At 39.9% G+C, this 20,381-nt stretch overlaps 1 long non-coding RNA gene across 1 annotated transcript in view; it reads left to right on the top strand.

The window, feature by feature from the left end:
* The window catches only part of LOC141571848 (uncharacterized), a 197,161-nt gene extending 177,701 nt beyond the window's left edge, over positions 1-19,460 (top strand). Inside the window, exons 6-7 of the long non-coding RNA XR_016020428.1 lie at positions 8,899-9,071; positions 14,527-19,460. This is a non-coding gene — a long non-coding RNA (uncharacterized LOC141571848). The remainder of the gene's footprint in view (positions 1-8,898; positions 9,072-14,526) is intronic.
* Positions 19,461-20,381: the final 921 nt, after the last annotated feature.

The following is a 20,381-nucleotide window of genomic DNA, read 5'->3' as shown; positions in this document are numbered from 1 at the left end:
CATCAATTCTATCCTCCCAGTTGGCAAAGTCTAAGTCATTCTTGACTCTTCTCTTCCTCTCGCATCCACATCCAATCCGTTAGGAATTCTGCTGGCTTTGTCTCAAAAATGTACCAAGAACTTGACTTGTCACCTCCATGGCTACCACTATGGTCACACTCTAGCCCAGATTGCTGCACTAACCTCCCATCTAGACACCTTGCTCCTGCCCTCACATGACCGAAAGCTCCACAACTGCCAGAGGAAGCCTTGAAAAGCGGAAGCTATTTATCTTCTCAAACCCGTTGATGGCTCCCCTTTCACTCATGGTAAAACCAGAGTCCTTACAGTGGCTACCAAAGCTCTCCACATCTGCCAGTTCCAGTCTCCTGGCAGTTATCTCTGATCTTGGCTGCTACTCTCTCCGTTACTCAGTCCACTCCTGCAGCACGCCCTTGACCTAGGACTTTTGCTCTGGCAGTTCTCTCTCCTTGGAATGATCTTTTTCCCCACATATCTACATAGTTAACTTCCTTATCTGCAAGTCTTTTGCTCATAGGTTACCTTCCTAATGAGCCTAACACAACTATTGACTTACTACCTCACCCCACCTGTCTGCATCCCTTATCCATGTCTCCCCACAACATCCCTGCCTTTTTTGATTTTCCATTCCTATTATTCTACTTTGCTTTTTCTTTTTACCATAGCACTCGTATCATCCTCTAACATAGTATATAACTCACTATTTTGATAAGGTTATTGTTCATTTGCTGTTACCCACTGCTATAGGTTGGTGCAAAAGTGTGGGTTTTGCAATTATTGTTAATCTTTTAAACTGCAACTGCTTTAGCACCAACCTAATAAAATGTAAGCCCCATATTGGACTGAAATACCTATGCACCTGAAACAGTGCATGATATGTAATAGGAGTCAACAGATGTTGGATGAATAAATGAATACACGAAGCATTTTGTCATCCATAAAAGTTATTTGCAAACATGGTATTTTTATTTTGTATTTTTCTAATGTTTAAGTAAAATAAACTGATTTGGAAAATATTGAAAATGAATCATATATTAGTGTATAAAGCTAGAAAAAAATCATTAATACATCCACCAATCAGTGAAAAAAGATAAATTCTTGCACATTTTTCTATAATTATTTAGAGATTAGATCATTTTAGACACTATTATGTGCATTGCTTTTTTGTTACTTATTATATCAAAACCATTTTCTATGACCTTAGAAATGTATCAAGATTTGTGCAGTGGCAGTATTGTAGCCAATGAGGTTTATCTAAGGGAGGATTATTGCTAAAAGAACATATCAAAAACATATTTTTAAAGTAGCTACATAATATGCCATTATGCAAGCTACCATGTTCTGCTTAGTTGTGGTCATTTATTTTGTTTCCAAGTATTTTATATTATTTGCTACTGCAATGAACATCTTTATGCAGACATCCTTATTAACATACACAACTGCTCCTTGGGACCAATTCATAGAGGAGGGGCAAGTCCTGGGGAAAATGGCATGGCTATTTTAAAGGATCTTTATCTATATTGCTAATTTGCCATTCAGAAAGAGGTTGCCAATTTATACTGCCACCAGCAGCATATCTGAACCAAAGAGAAACCATGACAGGATTAAGTACCATAAAAGTGTTTAATTTTACTAATTTTATATGGTTAAAACTATGAGTTCATGATTATAGCAAAACTGAACATTACTTTACATGTTATTAATTATTTATCGTTTTTTCTTTTTTATTTTAAGTGCGGTTTTCCAGGACCCACCAGCTCCAAGTCAAGTAGTTGTTTCAAACTAGTTGTGGAGGGTGCAGTTCACAGTGGCCCATGTGGGGGTCGAACCAGCAATCTTGTTGTTAAGAGCACCGATCTCTAACCAACTGAGCTAACCAGCCACCCCTGTATTTCTCTTTTGTGAGTTGTCTTTCATATCCTTAGCCAATTATCTACTGAAGTCTTTGTTTATCTTACTGATTTGAATGGGTTCTTCATACATCAGAGGTGTTAAATTTTTATCCTTTATATTAGTTATAAATATTTTCCAATGTGTTCTTTTCTTGAGATTTTTTCCCATAAAATCTTTTCCATCTTTATATGGTTACATTTATTAATATTTTCCTTTGTGATCTTTTTCTTGTTAAGTCCTTACCCAGTCAAAGATTAGGTAGACGTTCATTATAATTTTTTTCCAATTGTTATGGGTTTTTTTAATATATTTTCTCTAATTCCTGTAGAATTTATTTGGAGATATGATATGAATTGAGACTGTAATGTCATTTTCCCTCAAAAGAGATCGAATTGTCCCAGCATCTTTTATTCACCTTCCTTTCCCCATTGATTTAGAATGCCTTCGTCATCTATCAAATCCTTACATGTAAACGTCATTTTGCCTTCCTATAGTTTTACTTAAGATCTGTTAGCATTGTTATCTGATTTTACTACAGCATTTCTTCCTCTGTACTGTAATCATTTACTCATTCCTCTTTCTCCCCTACTATGTTATGAGCTTTCTGATGTGTTTTGTTTTGTTTTTTTCTCCCCCTGGATCCAGCACAGTGCCTGGGTCATGGAAGCTAGTAAATAATTTTGATCAATTGATAGCAATTCTTGACCCACTGACAATCAGGAGCCAGGTAGACTAGGTAAGGTGGATGAATCCAAGGCCTTTAACCTCTCTGCCTTGGGAATTTTAGAACTGGTTTCAGAAATGAGAACACAGCATCTCAGACTGAGAAGGAATATTGAGAAGGTTAGGCAGTCGTTCCACAGAGCCAGTTTTAGAAGGACATGTAATGTTCAGATATTAGGATGGCTGCCTAGCTCTAAAATAAAATGTCTAGCATCTAAGTCCCAAATGCCTTCATTTCCATAGCTATATATGCATTCTTTTGCCTTTAGACTTTGACCCGGGAAAATCCAATCACTTATTTAGTTAATGCTATCCCACCTAGGTTCCAAGTCCCTACAAGACCGGCAGAAACCCTGACGAACTTGTGTATTCCTCTGTGCTCACAGTGATTGGCACAGTGATTAGCAAACAGCACAGTAAATATATCCTTTCTGAATGAATCAACAAATCGACAGAGATCAAACAGTAAGTCTAAGCAACCATTGTATTGTAACTATGTAACTACCAGATACTTTTCTGGAAAATAGTTTTCACAGACAAGAAAATAAACATAAACAAACTAATCACCTGAGGGTTGAGGGTAGATGATTAACACACTAGAGAAAAAGAGTGTAGAAAGGCAATAATGGAGGACTGACCACCCTCTTAGGTCATTAATATTGTATCCAAATTAACTCAGATAAGAAAAACCCATGCCTTCACTGTTAAGTCAGATATTGTTACTCATATTCATCATCTCCAGATAAGGGTATTTTATGCCCCCTCCAAGATTTTTTTTTTTCCTGAGATTGTAAAGCACCTACTATTCCGGTTATAAAAACCTTGCATAAAAAAACTACTGCAAAATTTGGTGGCCTGAAATTTGTTATGACTTCTCACAGTTTGGGAGTGACAGGTTCAGCTAGGTGATTCTCACTTGGGATTCTTCGTATAGTTGCAGGTAGATGTGCATGAGGCTGGATCATCTGAAAGCTTCCTCTTCCACATATCTGGCACACATCTGGCACCTCTCCACGGCTAGCTTGGGCTTCCTCACAACATGGTAGTGTCAGGATATCAGACTTTCAGAGATTCAAGCTCCAAAATGATTGTTCTCAGAGACTCAGGCAAAACCCACCAGCCTTCTTATGAGTTGGCCTCAGAAGTTTGACAATGTACTTTTTGCTGCATTTTATTTTTGTTAATCAGGTCACATTGATTCAAGGAGAAGAGAATTAGATTCTGCCTGTAATGGAAGGAATGTTGAAGAATTTCCCCTATCTTTAGTCCTTCACAGCTTCTCTGAAGAAAAAAGAGTCTTTAAAGGTTGAACTTATACCTAACTGAAAATTTTCTTGTAATTTAACGCCGTTTTCCTTATTCTGCCTTCTTGAAGATAGTCGAGGCAACTAAAAAGTTTTCATTTGATAGCAATAGTTTTATAATTAAAGATATTTACATTTTCTTTGCAATTGTATTTTCCCTGTCCTCAACACGAGATGCTAAAACGTATATTGTACTCACCAGCTCTAGTTTTTAGAAGTCTGTATGGAATGCTTTACTTGTCCTTTAGTCTTATACAAAAAGTCTAAAAACTGTTTCATAAGAAATACTTATTTTCAATGACTAAACTACAACCACTCAAAAAACTGACAAAAATTCCTTTTCCTCAATTACTAACTACTACTGAATTATTATTGCCCAGATAGAAACAGTTCTGAATTTACACATAAAAGATAAAGTTATTACAACATTTTGAAAAAAATCTTTGAAGCTAATTATCTAAAGATTAGAGAAAGGATATCTTTTAATTAATTCCAAACCCTGGATTGAGTACTAAGCAGAAACATGAAAGAAAGATTTCCAATAGGAAGTGGTGGTTATGGAAGAGTCTCCCTCCCCTTGAGGATTACCATTTAATTTTTAACATTGATTTGAAATAAATGCTGGTATGATCTCCAAGGGAAGACTCTTTCCGTTATAAACCTAACAAAGAAGCACACAGTATAATAAGCAAAATATATGCTGTGCTCCTCTGTTTCACTAACTTCCATAGTCTACACTTTGGTTTCAATGAAGGTGCATTTACACACCCTCTGTCCTCTCAGATAAATGTCATGGAGGGTGAGTTTTTGGTGGGGTGTACCTCGGGCCTTTCCTGATCTTTTTATTTGCTTTCCTTCCATCTAGGATCCAACACACAGTGTGGCACTTTGAGTTTTGATAAGTGAATTGTCACAGATATTTTGCTTTTCCTTATATTAATGAAAAAAAATTAACATTTTAAGTTAACCAATTTAAATTATGGGAATGGTGCGCACTGTGTCAGACTAAGCTTAAAATTACCTACAAGTCACTTCTACAGCTCAATAGCATATATATATATATATATATATATATAGACACCTGATTAAAACTTGGGTTAAGGACTTGATTCACTATTTCTCCAAAGACATACAAATGCTCTACACCACTAATTTCCAGGGCAATGCAAATCAAAACAATGAGATACCACCTTACACATGTCAAAAAAACAAGATAACAAGTGTTGGCGAGAATAAGGAGAAATTGGAACCCTTGTGCACTGTTGATGGGAATGTAAATTGGTGCAGCCACTATAGAAAACAGTATGGAGGTTCCACAAAAAATTAAAAATATAATTACCATATGATCCAATAATCCTATTTCTGGATATTTATCCAAAAGAATAAAAATCAGAATCTTGAGTAGATAGTCGCACACACATGTTGATTGAAGCAGTATTAACAGCACTCAAGATGTAAAAACAACCTAAATGTCCATCAACAGATGAATGGATAAAGAAAATGTAGTATATACATACAAAGGAATACTATTCAGTCTTTAAAAAGAAGGAAATTCTGCAATATGTGACAACACGGATGAACCTGGAGGACATTATGCTAAGTGAAATAAGCCAGTCACAAAAAAACAATTACTATACGACTCCACTTATATAAGATATCTAAAATAATCAAATTCATAAAATCAAGAGTGGAATGGTGATTACCAGTGGCTGGGAGGAAGAGAAAGTGGCGAGATAGTAATCAATAGGCATAAAATTTCAGTTAAACAAGATGAATAAGTTCTAGAATCTGCTGTACAACAGTGTACCTATAGTCAACTATCCTGTATTGTACACTTAAAATTTTGTTTAAGAAGTAGATACCATCTTGTGTTTTAACACAATAAAATATTTTTTTTGAAAATCACATGCATAGCTAGAAGAAAAATTACCAACAGGCTAGATAATGTATGAGTCTCAGAACTTTTAACATATCTTAATTTCTCAATTTTTTTAATACATTTACAGAATGCATAAAGAGTGTCAGATACCAAGTAGATGCTGAGGCTACACGGATGCCTAAGAAATGTTCCTTGCCCTCAGGGAGATTTCCAGGATTCCTTAGGCTTTTGGAAGCCAAAATTACTTTTCCTAGTTTGTCAGCATAGATGCAGCAGTCTTTACCTAGCTCCTATTTTTGCTTTCTTTTTTTAAGCTAGGTTTTAAAATTGCCTCCAAATATACATTATTTTATCTTTAGAATTATAGTCTAATATATGATCTATGTTCTTTCAAACATAATGCTTAAATTAAAAAAATAAGAGAAGCCCTTCATTCCTTTCTTCCACGCCATTGGTCTTCCACAAACTTAACTTTAACTTCCCCAGTTCACTGACTGACCCGATGTTCCACAGGCTAATGAGAGCCTTCCTAGGCTGCAACAGTACGTTCCTCACAAAGGGCACACATCTTTCAGTTCATAGCAGTATGGCATGTATTAATGTTAAGTTTCAGATGTACATGAAATGTTCAAGAGGTGATATCCCATTGATAATTCAATGTTTCTCAAAGCTTTACATACATCATCATCTAAGAAGCTTTAGAAAATGCAGATGCCCAAGTCTCTTCCACACCAACCCCCAACCTTATAAACCAGGTTGTCTGGTGTTGAACACTGGAGCTCTACATGGGATTCCAATCACAGGGATACAAATTGCTGAGGTAATTTAATATACCTGTCTGAAGCTTAAGATTTACATTTTTAAATTTGGATTTGAGAATCATTACTACTCAGGTGGCAGTTGAAATCCCGGATGTGAATGGGAGTGCCCAGAAAGAGTGAGGAGAAGGAGAGAAAAGCTGATGAAGGACAGAGAATAGGCACCATCCTAGCATTAATAGTGGCGTCCCAGTAAAGGGGAACGAGAAAGAGTCACTTGCAAGTTGGAGTGAGTTGAGAATGTCACGAAAGGACAAGGTAGATTTGATGATAAGGATGCTGGAAGACAGAGTTGAGAGAGGAGAGAACTAGTGGCCTCATTGTTTGAGAAAGTTGGTGGTATGAGACCTGGAGCACCTCACAGGACATTCTTCTTGAATATAAGGAGACAGAAAGTAAGAAAAGAACAAAAGAGGAAAAGGGTAGGTAAGCTGATAATGAAGGGCATAATTGAAGGGACGTTGATGCATTTTGCAGGAAATAGCCTCAAGTTCCTTTGTGCAGTATGAGGAAAAGCAACTTCCTGAGAGAGAAACGGTCTAGGGTAGTCCTTGAGAAAAATAGGAACAGCATGAATCAGGGACCCCAAAAGAGATTGCTTTGTGTAATTTTCTACAGAAGTTCTCCACATCTCAGGTGTAGGTGCAGAAGAAGTAATTAACTAGCTAAAGTAGATTTGCAAGATTGCATGAAGATGCAGTGGGGCAGTCGAGGAAGTGAAAAACTTGAGGGGCTACCATGAGGGAGGTGGAAATGATGAACAACGAAATTCAGGCTCCATTGGAAAGGAAATGAAACCACAGACATTGATGGGTGGAGATAAAAGGAAGGGGTCAAAGAGAAAATGTAATGCCAACGAGGGAAGAAGACCTGGAGATGGGAGGAGTTCCAAAAGTAGTCCATAAGGGTTTATTTCAGAGGTAGAGCTAGTTCCAAATGGTCATGGGCGTAAGCTGCTGAATACAGGATGGTCAAAGTATATTGAGTTTGGGTTGCTGGGAGGGACATCCAGTAACACGATGTTTAACGTCCCCAGGATCACGGGATGGACAGGAATGGAAAGGAAGGCTGTGAGCCAGTCTAAAATCCTCAAGACCAAAGGGAAGAGGACACAAAGAGAAGCGATGGAGAGAGCTGAGCTTATGGCATGAGTTTTGAAGGACAAGGGTTTCTATATGTATATCAAAGTCAGGGTCTAGAAGCAGCATTGAGTGAGAAAAATGCCAGCTGCCATTTTCCCACTATGCTCGATCCTCCACGCAGTAGATCCCAGGGCTTTCCAATGCACAATCTATTATTTCCTTCCTCTGTTTAAAATTTGTCATGGATCCCATCAGCCTCTTAGTAAATGCAGTCTACAAGGTCACCATGACTGAGCCCAGCTTCACTTCCCTCTCCTCGTCGGAGGAGGATCACGGCAACTGCTTGTAGCACCCCCAGCACCTGCTGGTCCTTTTTGACCTTGTGTCCTTGTCTCCTCAGTTGTTCTGGCAGACAGACCCTGGAAGCCCATCCTGACCCCACGGCCTAATTCATTGTTGGCCCAATGTTCTCTTCTAACACCCACCCAACTCTCTTACAGCACTTTCCATATTGTGTAGTGATCGACTATACCAGGGGTGTCTAAACTTTTTTCAACGTTTTTCACCAAGGGCCATATGCAGTAAAATACACAAACAGCCGGGCCACTCATTCGAGATGAAGTGTATATTGCCTCACCTGGTTTATTTAAGTAAACTAAATATGTTTTTGGAATTTGCTGCGGGCCAATTAAAAATGGATTGCGGGCCGCAGTTGGCCCGCGGGCCGCAGTTTGGACACCTCTGGACTATACAGAGCTCTCTTCCCCTAGTACACTGATCACCTTGGGAACAACAATTAGTGTTTTACTGTTCTCTGGAGCGTCTGCCCATAGCACTGTGCCTGAAACACAACAAGCATCGGTAAACATTGACCAAAGTGACATGTGCTTTCTATGCTACTGAGCCGGTTCCTATCATAGGACAGCTTTGGTTTATAGACGATTCATAATCTCACAGTCACCACAAACCCACACATGGTTTCCAAGAATGACTGTAATGATCCAGTTCCCAAATTGACATGCATAACTAACATGTTAGGGCCTCACCCTAATGCTTGCAGAGAGGAGATAAAATTACACCTTTCCAAAAGCAAAAGAAATTCCTCTTACCCTACTCCCTTTCAGTGGCCTCTGCCACCCCTAGCAGCCTCCCAGCAAAGAACTTTTATTTTCTTGCAGCTTCTATATTGAGCGAGCCATGCCTCTGAAGGGGTGTTGGTCACCTTCCGGGAGCTTCCTAGGCCTGTCCTTGCTGATTATGAACCTTGGACTCTGCTGGAAGCACACTCCTCTGTGGATGGGAGGCCAAAGGCAGAACAGATGGAAGACTGAGCACAAGTATTTGGAAGGAGGTAAGGCGAGGCCGTTCCCTATCACTGCCCTTTAGTCTACATTTGCTATCTACATATTCCGTGCGGGGTAAACCACGTCCAATTCATTGTTGTTATTATTATTATTATTACTATTATTATTATTATTTGTGTATACTATATCTGCCTTGGTTCTTATCTCTTTGTCACAGTGCACTCACTGAGGTTCTAGCTACCAAAATTGCTACCAGCTGATTTCTCCTGGCATAGGTAGGAATCTTGTTGGCCATGGTAAGAGAGAAAGTAATTACCACCCCCCCACTCTGCCAAAAAAAATAGTCACCATTTTCTGAAACCTCTAATGTTACTGCTATGTAGGCCAATGAAGTTCACATCAAGGTTATGTACTATGTTTGTAAAATATATATATATTTTAATAAAAATAGCCCCTGAAAGGCAATTCCTCAGTTGCCATATTTGTAATATAAAGAAAAGACATTGTTTGGAAGTGCCCCTCATGTTCTAACAACCTTATTTAAAGAAAAGTATTAGCCCCCCAAAAGCAAGATCAATGCTAATCCTTACTTCACATCCCTAAATTTAATGCTATAATCACTTTTTTTTAATTAAAGCCATTTGCATTCTTTCGCTGGAGACAACCTCAGTTAGTTTATAATGTTAAGAAGCCAAAAAGTTGTCTTTCGCTTTTTCATCTTCTAAGCTTAAAGTCAGATCTAAAGTCTTGGGGAGAAGCACCTGAGGCAAGTAGCACCAAAGATTTTATTAATATGCATCCAATTCTTGGGCTCTCCCTTACTTTGAAACAGAGCACTTAACATAGTTTTGACAGTGGTTGTTTGACCAAGGTTTTTAATTGAGATTAGCCACTGCCCTTTGGGCCATAAGTTTGCAAGAAAAAGGAGACTGGTGAAAGTGGGCTCATCAGAGCCCCCAGACATCCTTGTGGAAAACCTCTCTCCCCAAGGAATTTGGTGCGTGCCCTTGAGCATTCCAAAGTCTGCAACTTTCCATGGCTACATATGGCCCATTGACAGTTAGCAGCTGTCAAGCAGACAGGCCGAGCACACCCAGCTGGTCAATTGAGGCCATGTCTAGACAAAATGAATGGACACAGCTCATCAGTTCCATTTGGCCATCCCAGCAATTGATGCAGATCAGCCCGGGGCTCCCTGCAACTGCAGAGATGAGCGTGGGAGCGTGGCACTCATCAGAGGGGAGCAGACAGCCCCGCCGAGGTCCTGGCTGCCTAGGGTGAGCTCCACACACTGTGCCGACAAAGGGGAAGACCCGCTCCAGAACCACTGTGGTCCACCTTCATTACAGCCAATGGCTCATTTTGACCTCAAGCCCCCACCGCCACCGTCCATCTCAAGAAGCTCTTTTTGAAAATCACCTTGCTGAGCTTCCTGTCTAACGGAAGAAACTCAATACTCCAAAGTCAAGAATGTCTTTCCATATTGAAGATTTCCTATGGTAGGGAAGGAATATTTAAAAAACAGAAAACAAAAAAACTGAGTAGTAACTTTCCCCCGGCTGCCATCACATGACATATACTGAAGAAAAAAAAATAACTGCAGAGCATAATATACTCAAAAATATAAAATATAACTGAACCGACCATTCCACCTTCTGCCTAAACTTTACAATACTAAACACACACACACACACACACACACACACACACACACAAATCTCACCTGAAGAATTTCAAAAATCATCAAAAAATCCTCCCTCAGACATAAAATATTTCTCTGTAAACTGATTAGCAATACCAGTGACAGGCTAGCCTTTGTTAGGGATAAAGAAAACTGGTTATCAAAGTAGTTTAAACGTGCTTCAAAAGAGAAAAAAAAAAGACAGAAGACACCACAAAATCTGCTCAAGGAAACAACAGTTGCATGGCGTCCTACAACTCCTCCAAGCTTCTCACCAAACATGTGGCCGCATGCAGAAATATGCCAAAACAGCACAGTTTGGGCTCATTGTATCCCAATTAATACTATAATGATCTTCCTTAGATAGCCGAAGCCTTAATCAGCCCTATCAAAACTATGTCTGCTCAGAAAAAGACTCCTGTTAATTCTGTTTCATGCCTGACAGTGGTTAAGCACCATTAATACTCCATAATTTCATTGTATGTTATTGTAATCATATCAGCATATATCTCAGTGGCCACGCAAGGCTCAATAGGCTGCTGTGAATTACAGGTCACGTGACTCTGCTTCAGTAAGAGACTATCTTCCATCACAGCCAGACCTCTTTTGCCCTCCCCACAGTCAGTAGCCTAAGCAGGTATTAATAAAGGTCTCCTTTTTTAAATTGCACAGCTCTAAATGGTCTTTAAGGGACCCAGCAGTAATCTCAAGATTCCTATATTTTAGCAGGAAAGCAGGACAGAGGAATTAATAAGAGCCCTTTCTGTGTAAACTGCTCCCTGCTCTAAGGCTATAGCGTGATGTCAGGGCGCTAAGAGAATTTTAAATGCACAGGATGGATTGTTTGTGTTGCAAAAGCGAAACAGGGGGCAAAGGCTAAGAGACTTGAGGAAATTGAAAGACTGCCAGGGATGCTGGGATGCAAATAGCAACAAAACAGGGATAAATGCTCCTGCTCACATATGCAGGAGTCCTGCAGAAGGGGGAGAAAAAAAAGGTTATTAATTTTCACCAGGCTGTATCTTACAGCTGGTGGCTCAGCATCAGTTTTTGGTGTAATGAAAATGGTCTGAGCAGAAGATAAATGGTTCATAAAGTGGACCATTTAGATGCAATCGAGGCTCAATCTGCCCAGTGACTAATCACGTCCCCCCAGTAAAGCTGAATTCCACTAACAGACTTTTTTTTTTCCCCGGCTGTACCAGTGAATTGTAGTCAGGTCTAAGTTCAAGGCAGGCAGAGAATTATCTTGATTTATTAGCACACTCCCTGGCCATGCCACTCGCTCGGCTGTGCCTTTGTGGGGCTTCTGCCCTGTTGCTGTCGCAGTGTAATTTTTACTGTTCCCCTGTGACTAGTACACAGCATCATTTTCAGCTGCTAGAAAAATGGGCTGCTTTTGCACCTGTAATTTTTCTTCTTTTGCTGCTGAAGGTATATAATATATCTCTAAAGTACGTAATAAGTTTCTGAAAAACGTGTTTTTAAAAGAAATTGATTCCAGTGGTTTATAAGCCCGAGCAAGGCCACATCAGGAAATGTTCCAGATTGCAAAGGTATGCCTGGCTGGCAAGGCAGCCATTTTTCCCCTTCCGTTTAGTAAATCCTGACTTCTATCTAGTCCAGAGTATCATCTCAGACATCTTTCTATACAGTAGTTGCTTCTCATAATGAACTCTGATCAAATAAAAATGCTGTTTATATTGAGACTTTGCAAGTCTTGATTACATATAAAATAGAGTAGAATCCCTCATAATGACATTTAATTGTGAGAAAGAAAAGATTCCACTCGAAGAGCATTCAGCTGCATTTGTTCAATGTTCCTTTGCATAATGCCGTTTATAGATCATTCAATTATGACATTATTATGAGCAGCATAAGAGTAACTCACTGGTTCCCCATATTTTTAGACCTATGGAAAATAAATTTGGGGGTGATTTTCGTTATTTTGACTGGGAGTTACTCACAAAAGGCCCTTCATTTACTTGAGGGTTGACCATCCATTTGACTAATGAATTCTGACACTTCACCCCTAATCTCATGAGCATCTTCAGAAGGGGAATTCCTGTTGCTGAGGACACTAGGATGAGCCAAGTCCCCTCCTCTGTGAGGCTCCAAAGATTCTAACTGAACGTTATTAATAACCCAACACATGGCAGGGGGAGGGGGCCTGAGCTGGTTTCTTCTGAGCCCTCCAAGGTTATTTTTCTGTCTTCTGAAGGACCTGACAGATATGATAGGTAAACTAGCAGGCAATAAGCAGGGGGAAATGCTGCTGAAAACCTCAGCGATCACACATCTATAAAAGGAGCCCCAGTTTTTGGATATCTGCCTCTGCAGCCTCACTCCTTCAATAACATCAGTTTTCTGAAGGCGGCAGAAGGTATAGATTCATTATTGTCTCTCAGACCTGCATCTGTCCATTTAGCAGGGTGAGCTTTCACCTGCTCCCCTCCCCTTTTCACAGAGCTTTGACCAATGCAGCTGTGAACTGAATTTGCAGTAAAACAAATGTGCCAGTGGGATGTCAGCAACACCCACAGTTTTGGCAGCAAGAAAGAAAAAGGAAAAAAAAAGGTGAGGAAGCATGGCAGTTGTCATTTGCAGCCAAATGTATCAGCAGAACACGTCTGTAATGGCACAATCAGAGCAGCCAATGCATTCTGTCGTTCATGTGACAAACATTCGTTGCGTACTTAGTATGTGTTGAATGCTGTGATAGGTTCACAGAACAGAGATGAATGAGGCAGAGCCCTTCCCTCAAGAACCTGAAGTCGTGAATGACTAATGACTAAATGAATGAAATAGATGGATGTGTCTGACCCATATGATGCTCGATAAGTCTGAAAGACTAAGGCCAAGGGTTAGTAACCTCTGGTTCTACTCAGAGACACCTAGGATCAGCGTGTCTTTGGGGAAGTCACTTCTCTGGACTTTGGTCCCATAACTATAAAATAAGGATAGGGATCTTTGCCCCATTCATCACTCAAGATGATTTTGAGAATTAATGAGGTGGCATTTGTACACTCGCTTTGATGTGTCATAGAATATAGGGAATTATTACTATTACCTGAAAGATGAGGGACTGTCAGAGTTCTGGACACTGTGCCCTGTCCAAGGGCACCTAGTTGAGCAAGGAAGGGCAGGCTGAAATACAGCCCACTCTTGGCTCACCAAGCCATGTTATTGGGCATGGGGCTGGGTGATCCCGAGAGAAGGGGCACTATTTTCTAATTTGCACACATGCACCAAATGGGTTAGGAACAGTTTGTGCAAATGTGCAAAGTATGTCAAAACAGCTCTTGGAACCGGTCCATCATGGAGCATTTCCATAAACTGTAAGTGCTTGAGCCCTCACTGGCTTCTGTTACATCCTACATGGGCCTTTGACACTGAGCTATAATATCTTGGAAAACTACATCTTGGTTAAGGAACAGAATTTTTTTTTTTGTAATTTATTTAGCCCATAAAAACATAGACTTAATTTTTAATTCACAAGAATATAAATGCGTATGAGTGAGAAAGTTTTCATAAATGAAAGCATAACATACAGTGGGTGGATCAAATTCTTTAGCAATATTCCTTGATTGAATGGCCCCACTGAGTGTTAAATCAGTCCAATGTGATCTCAACACAGGACCCATTCAAGCAAACCAGAATGATCTTTTATGTGTTCTAAGCGTTCTCCAAAATTCCAAATTAAATAATCCCACCCCTGTCACTGACTCTGCCCTCTCCTACTTTATCTTTATAACACTGATAAATACAGGATTATGTTTTTGGTTTTGTTTACTTCTTTATTTTCTATTGCCCCCATTTAGGGGACCTTGAGCAAGTCTTGGACCTCAGTTTCCTCACTGGTTAAATGAAGATGCTGACACCCTCCATGACCATTAGGAGATAGTGATGGTAAAGAATCTGATAAAGGCTGTGATGAGCCTTTGACAGTGTTAGTCCAAGAAGCCCAAGAATGCCTGAATCCTGCCCAAACCACAGCAACTTTTCCACACAAAGCCCCCAAGGGACAGATATGTTCCAGTGGCAGCAGCAAATAAAATTAAGGTAACCCTTCCCCTGTGAGCCTGGAACAGTGACAAAGCCCCAAACCAATATGCCAGTCTAGGCTGCCTGGTACGTAGTAGAACAGTAAATGAAAGAGATCAAGGGAGAAAGCTGAACCAGAATGCGTGTGTATGTGTGTGTGTGTGTGTGTCTGTGTGTGTGTAATAGAGTGGGGGTGAGATTGCTGGAAGGCAGAGTACACCAGCAGCCTGATTACTCCTTCTGTAGCCCGCAGGAAAGGAAGAACAGAGCAACAGAAAGAAGCAAATTTATGGGTCTGAATTTTAACTCACAGTGGCCTCACTGGCTGGAAAAATAGAGTTCTGCAATAAGACCAACAAACAGCAGCTCCTTCTTGGGGGTGGTGAGGTTGGTAGCAGAAGCAGGTGGTGAACACTTGACCGCCCACACAGAGGTCTCAAGCACCTGACACTTACTGGGAACTCAGGACAGAACTCATCATAGAACATTTTCCAAATAAAATGGACGAAAGAGAATTCAGTCCTTTTGAGGGTGACTTTCAGTATTGCCATATATGAGTGTAGGCTGTGGTCCTCTGTGAAGCTGCCTCACCCACTTCAGGGTTATCCAGGGTCTTTGTCAGCTCGGGCCACTATAGCAAAATATCAGAGACTGGGTGGCTTAAACAACAAACATTTCTTTCTCAGGTCTGGAAACTGGAGAGTTCAAGTTCGCGGTGCCAGGTGATTCAGTTCCTGGTGAGGGAACTCTTCCTAGTTTGCAGACAGCTCTCTTCTCACTGTATCCTCATATGGTGGAGAGAGAGAGATCACGTCTCTTGTTTCTCCTCTAAGGGCACTAATTCTATCGTGAGGGCTCCACCTTCATGACCTAATTATCTCCCAAGGGCCCCATCTTCATCACATCAGTGATTAGGCTTCCACATACAAATTGGGGGCGGGGAGACATAAAAATTCAGTCCACAGCATCCATCCTGGTTTGTTTTGTTTTGTTTTGTTTTGTTTTTTATAATTGGCAATAATGAAAAATAATGTTACACTATCTTAGAACTTCCATTTTCTTAAAAGTGTTCAAAAAAGAGAATGGCATGGGGGTTTTGGCTGACATTTGTGTGGAAAGACAAGTACTTATTGTTTCTACCATCTAAGTCTTAGACAACTAAATGGTGCACCAGTTCTGTGTTGCAAATCAAATCAACACTTCTCTCCAGAAATTATCAGATTGTCTCTAAAAACACTTGGATTAATCCAGTATCTACTTGTCTTTATGGTACGATAATCATGACAACTGGGTAAAATATGTATCAATAGAAAATTGAATCCAAATACACACTAAAACACTCACTGAGCCACTGTTACAAGCCAGTAGGAATTAGTCACAAGACCTGCATTAGAGATAGCATATCTTCCTACGTTACAAATACCGGAGCTCAGTAAGTAAACTGGGTATGAAAACAGAAACGGGCTAAGAGTTCACAATGACAGAGGCTGTCCTGTCAGCACTTTACACATTCATAGGTCCTATGTGTTTCTGTGAACCTCTTTATAATATACTGGTGTGACAATGTATTTGTCCTGACAGTAGGTGCATGCGCACATGCACAAGCATGTGAGTGTGTGTGTGTGTGTGTCAGGAGGATGGGGGGAGAGGGAGTATGTGTTATTCATGCCGGGACACAAGTACGCTAATGGGCTAATTATTTATTGATTTGACAACTAAAGATGATTTTTAAAGCCCAGTTGACCACAAATTATTGACTTTTTTCCCTTGTACTTAGGAAAACTGTTCTTTAAGTGGAAAATTATATTAACAATAATAATAGAAATAATTAGCATCGTTCCAAAACCTGATATCTCAATTTTGTCTTCATATAGTGCCAGATCCTGTTACTGTCACATTTCTTACACATTAATCCACATGTAGTTTCATTCTTTCCAGCTTAGCAAATGACACGGTTTAGCCAAAGCCTTATAGGCTCCATTTCCTCCCTACTTAGAATCCAGGTTGAAAATAAGAACTAATGGAACAACCAGACAACAACTTAGGAAAACCTCCAGTTTTCAGGTTCTACTTCTGTTTGAGCTTTCTACAGAACAATGGCTGACAAGTCTAAAGAAGCAGCAGGAAGACACGGGGGATTTAAATCACAGGTGCCAATGCTCACAACAGGAACCTGCAGCCGCTACTGTGTGACTTGGTAACAATATGCAAAACTACTTCCAATCCCGCCTTTCCACCCAGGGCAGACTGGGTCGGGGAGGGGAATGGGAAGGAACCCACAGAATCCTTCCTGGCAGCTACACTTTCCCTTTCTGGTGCTCCTCCAATTACGAGTTCAGCAGGAGATCCTTACCTGCAGGTCCAGTAACCAAGGTCCGTCCTCAATCCCTACTCGTCCTTGTTTGGGATGTAGCTTTTCCTGCTAAGCAGCAGAAAAAGGCAGCTGCTCATCAGACACCTTGTCCTTCTACTGAGATTCCCAAAGCACTGGTCTGGCCCATACCTTGCAGGGACAAGAACAGTTTAGGATAAAAAAAAAAAAAAGTTACTATATCCATGATCTTTATTCATATCTCAAAAACCAAACTTCCTGCTAGTATAGGCACTGCAAACCCTCAGACTGGGTACAGAAGGGACCCAAGGTCATGTGATATTTTAAGAACATCCAGACCCCACTCCAGGATACTCCTGGGTTTGAGAGGGTGTATTCTGTACTTACTTATTATTTCATCGGGGACCTGAAGTCTACAGTGCTCAGGAAGAATTTTATTCTAACCAAGACATTCAAATAATGTGTGGGAAGAGTATCAGGGAATGAAGTGAATATTCTGGAATCTCTGAGTTGTACTGAAAATTTTTATGGACCTGGTTGCTATCACCTCCTAAGGAAGAATCACTGTGCTACTCCAAGTTCTACATCTGAGCCAAATACCAATTCCTAAACAGTTAGCAACCAGAAAGAACTGAATTCTCCACGAGGGAGAATTTTTTATCAAATATTGAGCTGATACTCAACACCTGATGGGAACTGCCTCCCTCAACAGAATATTTTACTGAAGCAGGGTCAAAATAGGATCTGCCTGCAGAGGGTCAAGTTTCTTTTTATGGGCGAGTTATAAAGGCAGTGCTACTTACAGTAGTAAGCCAGGAGCCTTAAATTTCCACTGTAATGGTGAACACTTGGGAAATGCAATGCTCCTAGCTTTGAGGTTTAAACTCACTGTTCAAACAACTGACGGTCCTTTCAGTCCACAGATCTCTGTTATGTACATACCATGTGTCAGCCACTGTTCGAGGTGCTTAAGATAGGTCAGTGAACAAAACAGACCAAACCCCTGCCCTCATGAGCAAAAAACTGTTGGTTAATTGATTTGGTAACAACATCCCCAACCCTAGTGTCCCCACAAAGTTGTTACCAAGACAACTCAATTCCATTTTGTTCAGTGTTAATTCCTAAGCTTTGCTTACAAAGGCATTTTAATACATATTTTGATGTGGTGATAAAAATGGCAGCAGTGGCATAGAACACTAGTCTTCTATTTCTGCAGAGCTGAAACTGTCAACTCAGTGAACTAATGAAAATTCCAAATGTTATATTTGGAGTTGAATTCTGCCAAACCTACCATGAACCAATTCCAGGAATGAAGGGTACAGGTGAGAGTTCAAAACCCTCAGCCAGTCCTCACATGGCAGCAGTTCTGATAAAGACACGATCCCTCTGCTTATTGGACATGAGACCACCACCTCACCCGCACAGACCATGCCCACACAAGGGTGGAAAGTAGCCTTTGGGGGTCTTTGCGGGTTCCGGTTGGATGTCAGCCAGCCATTCAGAGGTGAAAGTGATCTAGCCTCTGACCACCCCCCACCACCTCCAGCCATCCAGTTCCCTGAGAAGTAAAATGGCTTTCCTGTGCTTACCACATTCCTCTTCTCTGCCTTCATTTTTCATTTATCTTTATCAGTGGATGTCTGGAAAACCTAATTGTTGTTATTTCCATCTTGATCAGGCTAATAGATATCCGAGAGGAAAAAGCTTTTTATTCCCTTCTCTGAATTTACAAAAAATAATAATAATAACAATAAAATAAAAGCCTACGTTGATAAGGGAAATAGAACTCAGTCTTTTGCCTTAACAAAATTTGCTTTCATTAAAACAGAATATGCAGCATAGCTCCGTGATTACTTTGGTGTGTTGCATTCACCAGCATAAATAAACCTACCGCTTTTGAGCTGGGAAGGCTGCTATTTTAAAGATGAAAAAATTTCAGCTTCTGGATGGCTGCTTTCATTTAACACAGCTTCAAATGAATTTATGAACTGTTCTATAATGTTTTCTGCATACACCAAATGGCAGACGTTAGGCAGAAACCCAATATATGTTTAGTTAGTATATAATAAACATAATATTTACATGGGCTATGCACTGTGTTAAGAATCAAGAGCAGTTGCTCTATAAACTGTTATTGAATTCTCTAACACAGAGCTCTCAACCAAGTGGTCCATCAAGATTCCAGAAGAATCTTCCAAAAGAGACCCTGACCTACTCCGAGTACACACACACGTGTGATTCTTGGCACACACGTGTGGGTATGCAAACCTATGTCTCCTTCATTCAAAAAAAAAAAAATCTCTTTAATCAAAATCTTGACAACAATCTCATTTTCTTTGGCCTCTAGGATGACAGTATAGTTTAAGATATTGTTTTTAACTGTAAATGTGCCTCTGTGGTTTTGAAGAATGTTTCAGGGGCTAATATGTATATATTAGCCCCTGAAACATTCTTCAAAAAATATATATATAAAATCCCAGTAGCTAGAATAGCCAGTTCATTTCTTAAGCAATAAACAGAAAACGGGGGGTAGGGGGTGCTGAATAAGCATGCTTATATGGAATTTTTCTTTGAAAAGCCCACTAGTTAGGCACTATAACACTTCAGTTGGTATTTCTACAGTGCAAACACGATAGTGGAAATTAAGTTGCCCCAGCAAATTCAGTTTAGTGGAAATTTGTTATGAATAAAAAGCTGCTGTTGGCTCTAGAACATTGAATTTATCCACCAAATAATATCTCAGAAATACCACTTCAGAAGAAATCAGCTCTAAATAATTGATAAATTTGGTTTGTTTAGAAACCTTTTGACCTCTGTAATAGAAAGTAAAAACACATTTCAGTTATTAAAGTCACATATATTCCCTCTGGTCAGGGGAGCTTTTAATTTTAAGCTGGGCTCCGTAGGGGCCATTTGATAAAGCTTAGAGAAATTTTTCAACTGCTGCTGTTGGATTTGGGTCAACCTCCTTTGGGAAAATGGAAAAAGATAAATTTGTGGCTTTTCATAGCACACAAGAAAACTTCAGAGATTCTAAACATTAAGACCTACTGGAAGCGAAAGAGTTTTTTCGGTAGCCCGTACTGACTTCCCTTCCTTCCCCAAACTCTCTTTTTATTACTCTTTTTCTCCCTTTACTTTACAAAGAAGGTTTAAATGTCCATGCTGTTAAAATAAAGAAACAGAGAATCAGAATTTCCTATTAATGTAAGACATTGCTTTTTAGATAAAAGCTATAACTCTTATCTGCCATATTTAGTGCAATTCTTCTGAAGTTTCATAGAGAAAATAGCAAGATAC

Source organism: Rhinolophus sinicus, chromosome 2, assembly GCF_057876585.1.
Source record: "Rhinolophus sinicus isolate RSI-liver-muscle chromosome 2, RSI-T2T, whole genome shotgun sequence".
Classification (NCBI taxonomy): Eukaryota; Metazoa; Chordata; class Mammalia; order Chiroptera; family Rhinolophidae; genus Rhinolophus; species Rhinolophus sinicus.
This window is presented reverse-complemented; position numbering and strand designations above follow the sequence as displayed.